The following is an 11031-nucleotide window of genomic DNA, read 5'->3' on the forward strand; positions in this document are numbered from 1 at the left end:
TGTGTGTGTGTGTGTGTGTGTGTGTGTGTGTGTGTGTGTGTGTGTGTGATTCTGAATGCAACAATTTGCAACACGAGAACTGCAAGAAAGCTTGAGGAGGAGGCCATTATAGCCATTAAGGGTTGTTTACACACATTGTGTGCTTCACTGATATCTGCAAGTGCATCCAGGGAATTTACTCTCCGTCTCCTTCTTGTTTTTCTCCCGCTCTGTCCTCCTCCTCCTCCTCCTCCTCCTCCTCCTCCTCCTCCTCCTCCTTCCTTTCTCCATCTTCTGCCACTGCTGAGCTCTTTGAATGGGCTGGTTGTTTTGCCTCCGCTGGCTGCTGGTAAATATGCCTCGCTATCCAGGAGCAGACAATGGCAACGTCCAAACGTAAAGGGCGGAAGGAGAAACGAGAGAGAGAGAGAGAGAGAGATGTACAGAGAATTAGACAGAGAGAGTTGTGAATGAGTTGATCAATAGAATTTGGGGGGAAAAGATGTTTGAGCCAAGAGGAAGAAGAAAGAGTTGATTGTTTAGAGTTAAGTTAGGGGCCGTTCAGTTCCTGGACAGTTGGTCCCTGATGGTTTTCTTATGAAAAGTTAGTTTCCCTCCACAAAATTGGACAATGTACACTTTTATTTGTTGAACAAACTATTTACATATTGTACAGCTAGAGCTAGTTCATTGAATGATCTTTTTTATACCCTCATGTTGTGACTAATGTCTTTATTAATGATTAATAGATATTTTAAAAAACGGTCAAAAATTATTATTATTATTTTTATCACAGTTAATCCTTTATTTGTTGGTAATCATGCAGTTCTAAATGTTGGGAATCATTAATAAATACTTAAAAAGTTGTTAATTGATATTAATAATGAGATTGCAGCCTTTTTCCATAAGATCCAATCACACGCAGGCATCTTTCACATAATAACGAACAAGGAACAAGAAACCCTGACTTCAAACGACTATATTTGACCTGTAAAAGGTTGAGGAGAGTACACACATGGCCCAGGGATTAGCACTTTTGAAAAAAATGCCGACAAAGCTCCCGGAAGCAGCACCTCCTTTCTTCAGAAAGCAAGAGTGGGAGTTTTGACGAGAGGAAGAAAAAGAGAGGGAGGAAGATGAGAGAGGGAGAGGGAGAGGGAGGGAGGGAGAGGGGGCAAGGGCAGCTTTAAAGAAAATGAAGAGACCCGACCACAGCAGGGTGCTCTGCTGAGCAGCGACATCAAAAGGGTTTGAACCGGAGCCAGGGCCCTCAGCTTTCTACGCATACTGAGGGGCCGAGGAGAGGAAATGATGGCGGGAGAGAAGAGTTAAAGAGAAAAAAAGAGGATTAGAAGGGACGGGTGAAGGGGTGAAAATAGGAGAGGAAAGGACACGGGAGTCGAGAAATAACGTGGAACCCTGTGTAGTGAAGTGAAGAAAAAGCGCTTTCCGGTCTATTCTTTCGACAGTTTAGGATGACGCACGGGATAGATAGCTAGTTTGTAACAGAGGGCTTCGAGTCTCCGGGACACTTTCTTTTATAATCAACTGCAAACATTCTTTGTACAAAGGGGAGGCGTGAGGCAGAAATCCAAACGTGAAGCCATCCTGAGAGAATGTCGGGGGGGGGATAGCAGTTATCAAAGGCTCTACTCTAGGTGGAGGTTTGGAAATGACTCATCCACAAATGAACCCAGAGGAATAAGGATGGAGCAGAGGATGGGGAATTGAGCCAATGACAACTCTCAGACAGACTAGGAAGTGACAGCAGGAAATCTAAGTTGTAATCAGACCAAGTTGATGTGGATTCGCCAGACAAAACATTCTTAGCGCTCAGATGTAAGATTTTCAAATCTACGGGCCTCCCTTTTTATCGAAATGTCTCGTGCATCATCGGATCAAAAACATTTGTTTTAAGATTAAATACCTGCCCAACTAATTCCCATCAGCTGTTCTTTGTTACGTCCTAGTTAGAAAGTGTTAGCATGCTAACACAACAAGCTCTCTGTCAACATGGTAAACATCAGCACGCTGACGTTAGCATGTAGCTCAAAGCATTGCTGTGGTCGCGGACTGTTGTCCACCTCCTGCTAATGCTGCAACCACCTCATTATTTTTGTAATGGATTAACCTGCAGCTTATGTTGTTGATTAATACATTTGGCAATAAAATGTCATGTTGGTGAAATAAATATTTAGTTAACTATTATGTACTACAAAGACAATGTAAGAAGTGGGAACCAGAACCAAAGTAGTTCCAGATTCATGTTTTGTCTGCGACTAATGACCCGCACTAACGCACACTGAAGATCACCAGGGTTCATGGTTATTAATATCTGCTGACAATGCATCCATGCCAACAAGTGTAGCTGCTTGTAGGCGTTTCTCCTCTTGCTGCTGCGCTCCTGCTCTGATTCGAATGAATGTCGAGAGAATTGTTTTCTCTCAAGTTGTCAGGAGCAATAAAAGATGGTCCGGTCACGCCTGTGTTTTTTTAAAATCTCACAATAAATAGGAAACCTATTCAGTCCTCCTTCGTCGCGCTTGATAAAAAGCTGCTGCAGTGCTGAAGAAGGAGTCGCAGGCTGGGGGAAGGCCACAGCAGCTCCCGCTCTATATTATTCGTCAGCTCTTTCTTATCCCATCCCCACGCAAGCAACTTTGCCTTTCGTTTTAATCGCACCCACACACACACACATATACACACACATATATACACACCAACTCGTGGCAATAAACACACACCCGGTCGTAAAGCAGTAAATTGAAAGCCTGACTCAGAGCAACAAATGAGGCTGGGGGATGAGCTTCTTTTCAACCATGTTATGAAGGTTATTTTTAGGCTGATCTCAGCCACACAATGCCTCATAAAAAGCAACACAAAGGGTGTAGGGTTTGGCTTCTGAATACAGATCTCTGGCTCTGTGTTAGTTCTCAGCTCTCATTGAATTTGACTACCAGGAAATGTTGCTTTTTAGCAATTTACATGATGTAAAGGGGGGGGGGGGGGGTTCTTATGACACACAGACTCAAAACTGAGATGATTTAAAATAAATCTGGGTTTAACATCCAAATGTACACCCCCCCCCCCCCCTTTAGCACGTACACACTTTGTGTTGGCCCTCAGCCTTCACAGTAACTAATCACTCCGGCGGCGTGGCCTCTCATTAAGCATGCTGTACGCTGAAAGCAACACCGCTAATGACTCTGCGTTGCCTGTTACACACACACACACACACACACACACAATACTCACAGAGTTAATGGCCAGCTTAAGCAACACAAACTCTACAGACCCACGGATGACCACAGATGTGTTCAAATTCTGGAGGATGGGGGATTTCTTTCTTTTGAGAGATTGAACACAATAGCTGCCGCGTGTGCAGACGAGCTCTGTGCTTTTTCTGTGTTCCGTCAGTAAACCCAAGCCACGCGGAGATTGTAACCTAAAGCCCCCCCCCCACCCCCCTCCGTGGTTCTCTCCCAACAATACCATCACTGTTCCAGAAACTTCACATCCCGTTTGCTCTGATGTTGAAGCACTCGTCTCTGCGCTGTCCTCCTGCATCCTCTGATGGCTGGAGGTTAGCACGTATAGCTCATCGTTTCGAGCAGAGTTAGCCCGCTTGGCGCTTCACAAACTCGACACCGTCAGCCAAGCGTGCGCAGATTCAGTCAACAAGAATTTGCAGGGGGGGGGGAAAGCAGATCACAGTGGCCGTTGAATCCGAGTCAGTATTGTGCGCCGCTTGAAAAACACACAATCTGCTCCCCCTTTTTGTGGAGCTCGCTGCGAATATTCATCAGATCACACTCCTCAACGCGGTAACAGAACCGCTCTGTCTTTTGGCCCTCGGCGGTCTTTCTGGATTGTTAGCTGATGATGAATTGCTCGGGTAGTGTAACAGCATCGATTTCTCCTCCTTCAATGCGAGCTAGCGTATTGACTGTCTCAGTAACTCAATCGTTTGGATAATGTCGGATGTGAAGGATAGTTTGTCGGTGTATGAAAGCAAGTGTGTTCAGGCTTGTGCGACAGCATGCACATGTACCTTAAGTATGTGTTTGTCCGTGTCGTCACATTGTGTTTTCATGCATGCACAAGTGTTTTCTATACCCGCGTGCACATCTGAACGGCCTGCATTATCAGCCCCTTGGCAACAAGCTAATGGAGAACCAATGAGTTCTGTCTGTGCATCGTCAAGGCCCTGTCGCCCCTGGTTACAGGGTTTTTTGGGGAATGATTAGATAGACTGCCATCACCAAAGTGCCAGCTATCGGCATGTGGGCGCTCCGTATCGTGATTTTCTGCTCTCTTTTTTCCCCCCTCATCATCCTCCCCTTTTCATGTTGTATACCCGCAGAAGCCTGTGAGTTCATCGTGTCTTTATGAACGTACAGATGTTTTCATGGGTTTATACAAACAAGTCTTAATACCACCAACCGTTTGGGGATTAGGCAGCAAAGTGTGTGTGTGCTTGTGAATGTTTGTCTGCATAGACAGGGTGTGTTCAGTCGTCGCAGACGGGAAGCGAGCGTGCTGTTATTCATCTTCTTCCTCCAGTCCAAAACAAACTCAGTCATTTTTATTCTGTCACAATTTAGCAGATTGTCCGTTCTGAATGGAGTTTGTTTGTTTCCAATTATCGAGTCGACATGGTGATGAATGCGCGTCGATTGCATCCCTTTAATTAGACTATTTGATTTATTATTATTACTATTGCATACATAATCATGATGCGCCATTCGGATGGATGTTTTAGGAGATGTTGTGGTTGTAGAGTCTATGTGGGTGAGAGAGAGAGAGAGAGAGAGAGAGAGAGAGAGAGAGAGAGAGAGAGGGAGGAAGGAAAGAAAGGAAAGAAAGGAAAGGAAAGGAGTGGAGGTTTGAGGCGCCAACAAAGAGGATATGTCTGGCAGCTGTGTCATTTCACAGAGTAAAGGATTATGGGAGAATTACAATGAATGACGACACACACACAAAACACTTTCCCTCTACATTGTATTAAGTGTAATGCTGTGTGTGTGTGTGTGTGTGTGTGTGTGTGTGTTTAAGTGTGAGTGAGACTGGACTGTATGTTCATCGCTTAGTTCCTGCCTCTGAATCGCTGCTGTGTCACTCACAACAGCTGGCACTGCTTTAGTCACAGTCTACCTGTGACACTGACATGAAGTCATATCGCACCAAAATGAGCACAGAGCAACTTCTTCAATAAACTCCAAATATTTTGTTTTTGTCGATGAATAGGACAAGAGGCAATCCTCATGAGCTCTGCAAAGACGGGTGACAATAGGGCTTCAAGGACTATTTACTTTACTTGAGCCACCAGACATTGTTTCCTTAATCTGCGGCATGTAAGTGACACATAATGGAGTGAACACATAGGAAGAGTAAACACAGGTTTATAGTCTATACAAGACAACCGTACATATTGACAGTGACTTCTAAACCATCCTTTCTGCTCTTTACCATCTCAGTGAGATTTGAGCATGATTGCAGCACGTGAGTCATTTTATTAACTTGTCATAAAGCCAAACACACACACACACACACACACCCACACCCCAGACACACCACAGTGATGTACAAAGCCAGCCAGTCATCGGGGGATAATCGATGTGTAACGCGTCTGTGTCTGTGTTCTCTCTTTGTGTGAATATGTCATCTCCCGTGCGCTCCTACGCCAAACTTCAAGGTTGTTTTTAAATCCAGCGAGGCGTTCCCCGACTGCGTCTGAGGGCGCCTTTATGCATCGTCATTTTTTACTGGCCCGCCGAGTGATAACAAGACCTGGGGAGGGCGAATGACCTCCGAACATCGGGAGGGATGCTAACAAGCTTTTCTTGATCCCCCGGGTGTTTGTTGTACAACACACACACACACACACACACACACACACACACACTCTGGCACAGATGCCTGTTACACACTGTCCCTCACATGATAGCATTAATCTGTTGCGGATGGACAAAGTAATGTCAGGAACCGGGGCTGCTCGGCCACGGCAGAAGATGGAGATGATGACAACCAAGCAAATCAACAGATTATTCATCCATTCAAAGACAACATAAGAGGGAAACCATAACGTCTCGTGTAGGACGGAGAAGTAAGAGTGTATTTTAAAGAGCAGTGTCACATTCTGCTGAAGAACCTCTGCCACGCCCTCCTGCAGTATCCTGCAGCATCCTGCAGCCACGCTTACTAGTAACAGGCCGACAGGGCGGAGGGGATCGCCACAGGGTACAACTAATTTCATTATTTATTCATCTACTTTTTTTTAAATTCATAATTTAGTGTATGTAGTGAAACATAATGGCAGATGTTCACCATAAGTCATCAAAAGCGAAACGTGATGCCTTGAAAATTACATGTGACGGTCAAATGGAAGTCGATACATAATGATGTGAAGCACAGAAAAGCTGTTTTTAACTTCAGAAGTAATCCATCATTGAAAGGTTTAGTGATTGGTGTCAAGCATCATGTTATAGCGCTGCCATAAAAATCCGTTTATTATTGGGAAATCTGCCCAGTTATTGATCAAATGATGACTTGTTGTCGACAAAAAAAATAATATTATATTCCCATTGTGTTTTTCCCAGATTTCAAGGTGACAACTTCAAGTTTCTGGTCTTGTCCGATCAACAGTCCAAAACACGAAGGTAATCGGTCAACTATCAAAGCACACAATGAAAAGCAGCATGCATCTTGAGGAGCTGGAGTCAGTGAATCTTTGATATTCAAGCTTAAAGGTTTGACTAAATTGATTTTATCAGCTGTCAAAACTTCCACATCATTTTCTGTCGACTAATAATTTCAGCTCCACATGTAACTATGGATGATAATCACCTCCAAACACCAACTCCCTATTCTAGTACTTCTCATCACTCTCTGCTATCAAAACTATCCAAAATAAAATGCCTTAAAAAAACAGTCTTTGGCAGAAAGTGTCATTGATTGTTCTTTCCGTCATCGATGGTTTCAGCACCACCGATAGACACTGAACAACTACCAGCAAATGCCACAGAGACCAAATCGATCCCCCCGTCATGTCGGTACCATGACGCTGCACTCAACCGCTGAAGGACTGTAATCCTGGCTGCATGGTCAGCAGTTTCCTCTTCATGGGTCAGTGCACTAATGAACACCATATGTGTGTTGCTGGTTGGAGTCCAGGTTGGAACATATGTTGCATATCACACCTTTTCACAAGTCCTGTCGCTGTTGTTGCTCCTAATTGTACAAAATGCTCTCCCCTGACTGTGTTTGTGTGTTTTGAACATCAGCTCAATAACAACAAGAGTAACTCAACAAGAGTTTTTAGCCTCTCAGAGGTGTTGAGATTTTCCTCGGGGGGCTAAATAGAGTCTCCCAGCAGCTTGTCTTGCTTCAGCAGCTGGTTCATGTCTTCTTCTGCTTCACTTCCACTCTATCTCTTTCATTTCCTGTAGAAATCTTAGAGGATGATGGGGCGGGGCTCCAAACATCCGTTGCTTTCTTTACCTTCTTGGCTCTTCACATGAAAGGGCTCCCAGCTTGACACTTTTTCTGTAACCGTTGCAGTCTGGCTGATTTAATGGGCCCTCATGATCCTACAGTGAAATATAAAAGGCCGTTATAACGACCATAGAGTGTGTTTTTTTTATCACATCATCTTTTCTCTCTTCTCTCCATTTATTTAAGGAACTTTGGGGATAAATGGGAAAAGTAATACTTTATAGGCAGTAGTCAAGAAGGGTTGCTAGGAATGAATTAAAGTTTCCACAGTCAGTCCTGAAGTTCTTTCTTTCTTTCTTTACATTTACTTTTATTTTAGATTCCTGAGAGTCACTTGCGTTTTTAAATTCACTACATTTAACTTTTCATGCTTGCTATCAGAAAATAATGTGATCTTTTGCGTTTTCGTGGCCGATTTCTGCAACAAAAAAACACTTGAAAGCTGAAATAAACACACTTCCTTTCTCCCCACTAAAGAAAGAATATCCAACTTCAAACACTGGGAATCCCTCCTTTTAAAGGCAGACAACTTCAAACTCCTTGGGGCCTTTATTTGCCGAAGTTGCGGGTAGGTTAGCCACAGCAGCATTAGGGCGTAACCGGCTGTTTATTAGTGGCATGTCAGCAGAACAATAGCTGCGGTAGCCACATGCAGGAGGAAGGCTAACTCTGCAACGCTAAGAGCGAGTGCTAACCACATGACAAGGCTGGGAATAGCCAAAACACAGGAAATTAGCTGCTGTTTACTTTCGCTCGTCGAGACTTGCTCCTACTAATTAAGTGCAAAGAGTCCCGTTGTGGATTTCTAGTCTCTAAGGAACGAGTTCTCAAGGTTACTGCTGGATGCTTCATTGTTTGTGCTGCTTCTCAGATCACGCAGTGTTTGACCCATTTGTGGCCCCCAGGACTGTGTGCTCCCGCGCTAGCCCTACAGTAATCCTTCAGCGGCCCAGAAAGCGATTTCTGGAGCAGCTGGTAATGTGGGCCATAGGCCTAATAACACAACAATGGCGTCAGCTGGCCGATAAATTGTCGGCAACTCAGTGTGCATTATTCAAAGCACCGTGCCACAGTCCGCAACACTGCCCCAAAGTTTCGCTCTTCTACAAGTGAGTATAGCTGTCTAAAAGCAGCTCCAGTGTTTATTGGGTATATGAACTGCCAGTGTCTGAGCACACACACACACACACACACACGCACATTTGTAGAAATTGCAGTGTGTGTGACCCAGAGGGTTTTATTAACCGGAGAAGGGCTGATGTCACTTATCCGAGCCATGCATAGGATTAGAATGAAGTATTGTGTGTGTGTGTGTGTGCGTGTAAGTCTGTGCGTGCGAGGAACAGGCAAGCCGCATTACTGAGGTGAGGGATAAGAAGAATAATGCCGTCTGACTTTTTCATTAAATCTTAATAACCCTGGTTTAGCTTTGAACTCTAATGTCTCCAGCGCAGCCGAGTGCATCTGCATCATTTTTACCCATAATTCTGTGAGATATTGCACACAGTACGTTTAGTGCAAACAAAAGGCTGAAGGTTGTCAGATTTCCCAGCATGCAGCGGCATTCCTGTCGCCTCCCATGGGGCTCTTTGGAGGACGTCGTGAGGACAGAGTGGGTAAACCAAGAGGACAATCCCAACAAACTGCACGGTTCTCTGGGGCATCTTTTTCCAGATGAGGTCGCCGTCTCACGGCCTCTGATGAAGCACTCTGAAAGTGTGTTATTTCGTGTGTGTGGGCGGCCTGTTTACATTCCACTGATTCCTCACGGGAATCCCGCTCTCTATCCTCTGTTCCCTAGCTTATTGATGTGTGTGTGTGTGTGTGTGTGTGTGTGTGTGTGTGTGGGTGTGTGTGTGTGTGTGTGTGTGTGTGTGTGTGTGTGTGTGGTATATTTTTAGACTTCTCACTGGAGTACAATTGCCGACTGTCCTCACATATGAGCTTAACCCCCCCCCCCTCACAAACAAACACATCCTGATGGACTCTTTAACCTTGAGTGGACTTCTGTTGCAGTTGAAAGTGGGAATGGAATGCTCATGTGTACGGTATGCACCTAAATGCATCCTCCTGTGCAGCCCTCAGCTCTGTATCCTGAGTACTCTGGATCCACTGCGTGCTATCTTCCAAACTCAGCCCTGTTGTGGAGATTTCTAGGGAATTGTACACGACATATTTGTCGGGGGAAGTTCGGGGATTGCAGATGTCGTTTTTATGCCCCAAGCAGCTTAGTGGCAAAATCTCTGCAATCTCCTCTCTGGCTCTGTTCACACTGTCATGCTCCTTGCATGGTCAGCTGACACTGCACTTGTTGCTTATATCCCCTTAATCTTCAGAAGCAACGTCGAGCTAGGGTGCTGTTTAGAAATAAATATCCTTGTCGTTATATGAATGTTTTGTTGGCTTGTGAACAGCAGAGAAAGACTGGAAGCACAGGTGATAGAGAGCGTGACATGTTTTGAAGATCAAGAGGTGTTTTACTCCACTCAGCATCTTTTCAAAGACACCGTGTCCACTTTTCTGTGATTGACTTCCTTCCTTTTAAAAAAAAATCCTTGCCATCTACACCGAGCAACATCCTGTCTGCTCTGACAGCCACAATAATTGATATGACGCTGATAGACCGTCGGGAAGTTCTTCAGTGATCGAGCCAAAAGAAAGACAAGACATTAGCACATAACATGATGTCACACGTTTCACCCGGGGTGATATCAGCGGGAAAGATTACCAGCAGCAGCACTCGAGGGGTCAGAGCAGCGTGGAGGCTATGTGTGTTTTGTGCACGGTGTGTTAAGCGTCGGGGGGGGCTTTGCTAATGGCCTAATACGAGTTTGAGGTCAGGAGCATTGAGAGAGTAATTTACGAATACTGTAAACGTAATGGCTCTTGATTTTCGAGGGGCACTCTGGAAGTGTGTGTGTTGGGTTAGAGTTCAGACGTGTGTGTGTGTGTGCGTCTGCAGAGTGGTGTTTATACAAGCGGGTAAACGGAAGACAAATTAAAGGCAAAATGAATGAGCAGAGAAACCAACTATTGCCCTTCAGATTGACACATATGATCATGTTCTGCCCTGACACCGCTGTGGTTAAGGTTTGGTTAGGTTCAGAAACAGAAAGGACCCATGTTGACCCATCCATCCTCTCTTTGTGTCTGTATTCCACTTCCTCCTCTGTGTGGCTCTGTGAATAATATCAGCGAACGTCACCCCGGTCTGCCCAGCTCCCTCCACACATCTCGCCACATTACCCACCCACTGTGTCAGAATGGATTTGCCTCTGGCCACATGAGCTTCCTTGAAAGTGTCAAGAGAGTGTGAAGGTGTCTCAGTTGCGTTTCCTCTCTGCTGCCATCTGCACACTTACGTGCTTTTAATGCATTCTTTCAGTCGGCTCACTCCTTCTTTCTCTCTCTCTGTCACACCGATTGTCTGACGCCTGCTAATTGGTTCATCTCTATTCTGATGACCGTGTGTGCGTGTCTGTTTCTCGTTGTGTTTGTGTGTTTAAACTCCTGTGTGTGTGTGTGTGTGTGTGTGTGTGTGTGTGTGTGTGTGTGTGT

The 11031-nt window shown here is 45.0% G+C and overlaps 1 protein-coding gene across 7 annotated transcripts in view; it reads left to right on the forward strand.

Moving 5' to 3' along the window:
* pag1 (phosphoprotein membrane anchor with glycosphingolipid microdomains 1) overlaps positions 1–11031 on the forward strand; it is a 40418-nt gene that overhangs the window by 6819 nt on the left and 22568 nt on the right. For 2 of the 7 annotated variants that reach the window (XM_031854254.1, XM_031854256.1), the window contains exon 2: positions 6579–6638. The exons of 1 other annotated variant lie outside the window; for it this stretch is intronic. The gene's annotated coding sequence lies outside the window, so the exon portion shown is untranslated. Of the gene's footprint in view, positions 1–6578; positions 7105–11031 lie in introns of all 7 variants that reach the window. 4 more of the 7 variants (XM_031854253.1, XM_031854257.1, XM_031854250.1 and 1 more) reach the window with 4 other exon arrangements.

This window comes from Anarrhichthys ocellatus, unplaced genomic scaffold (genome assembly GCF_004355925.1).
Source record: "Anarrhichthys ocellatus isolate YVR2014 unplaced genomic scaffold, GSC_Weel_1.0 scaffold14, whole genome shotgun sequence".
NCBI lineage: Eukaryota > Metazoa > Chordata > Actinopteri > Perciformes > Anarhichadidae > Anarrhichthys > Anarrhichthys ocellatus.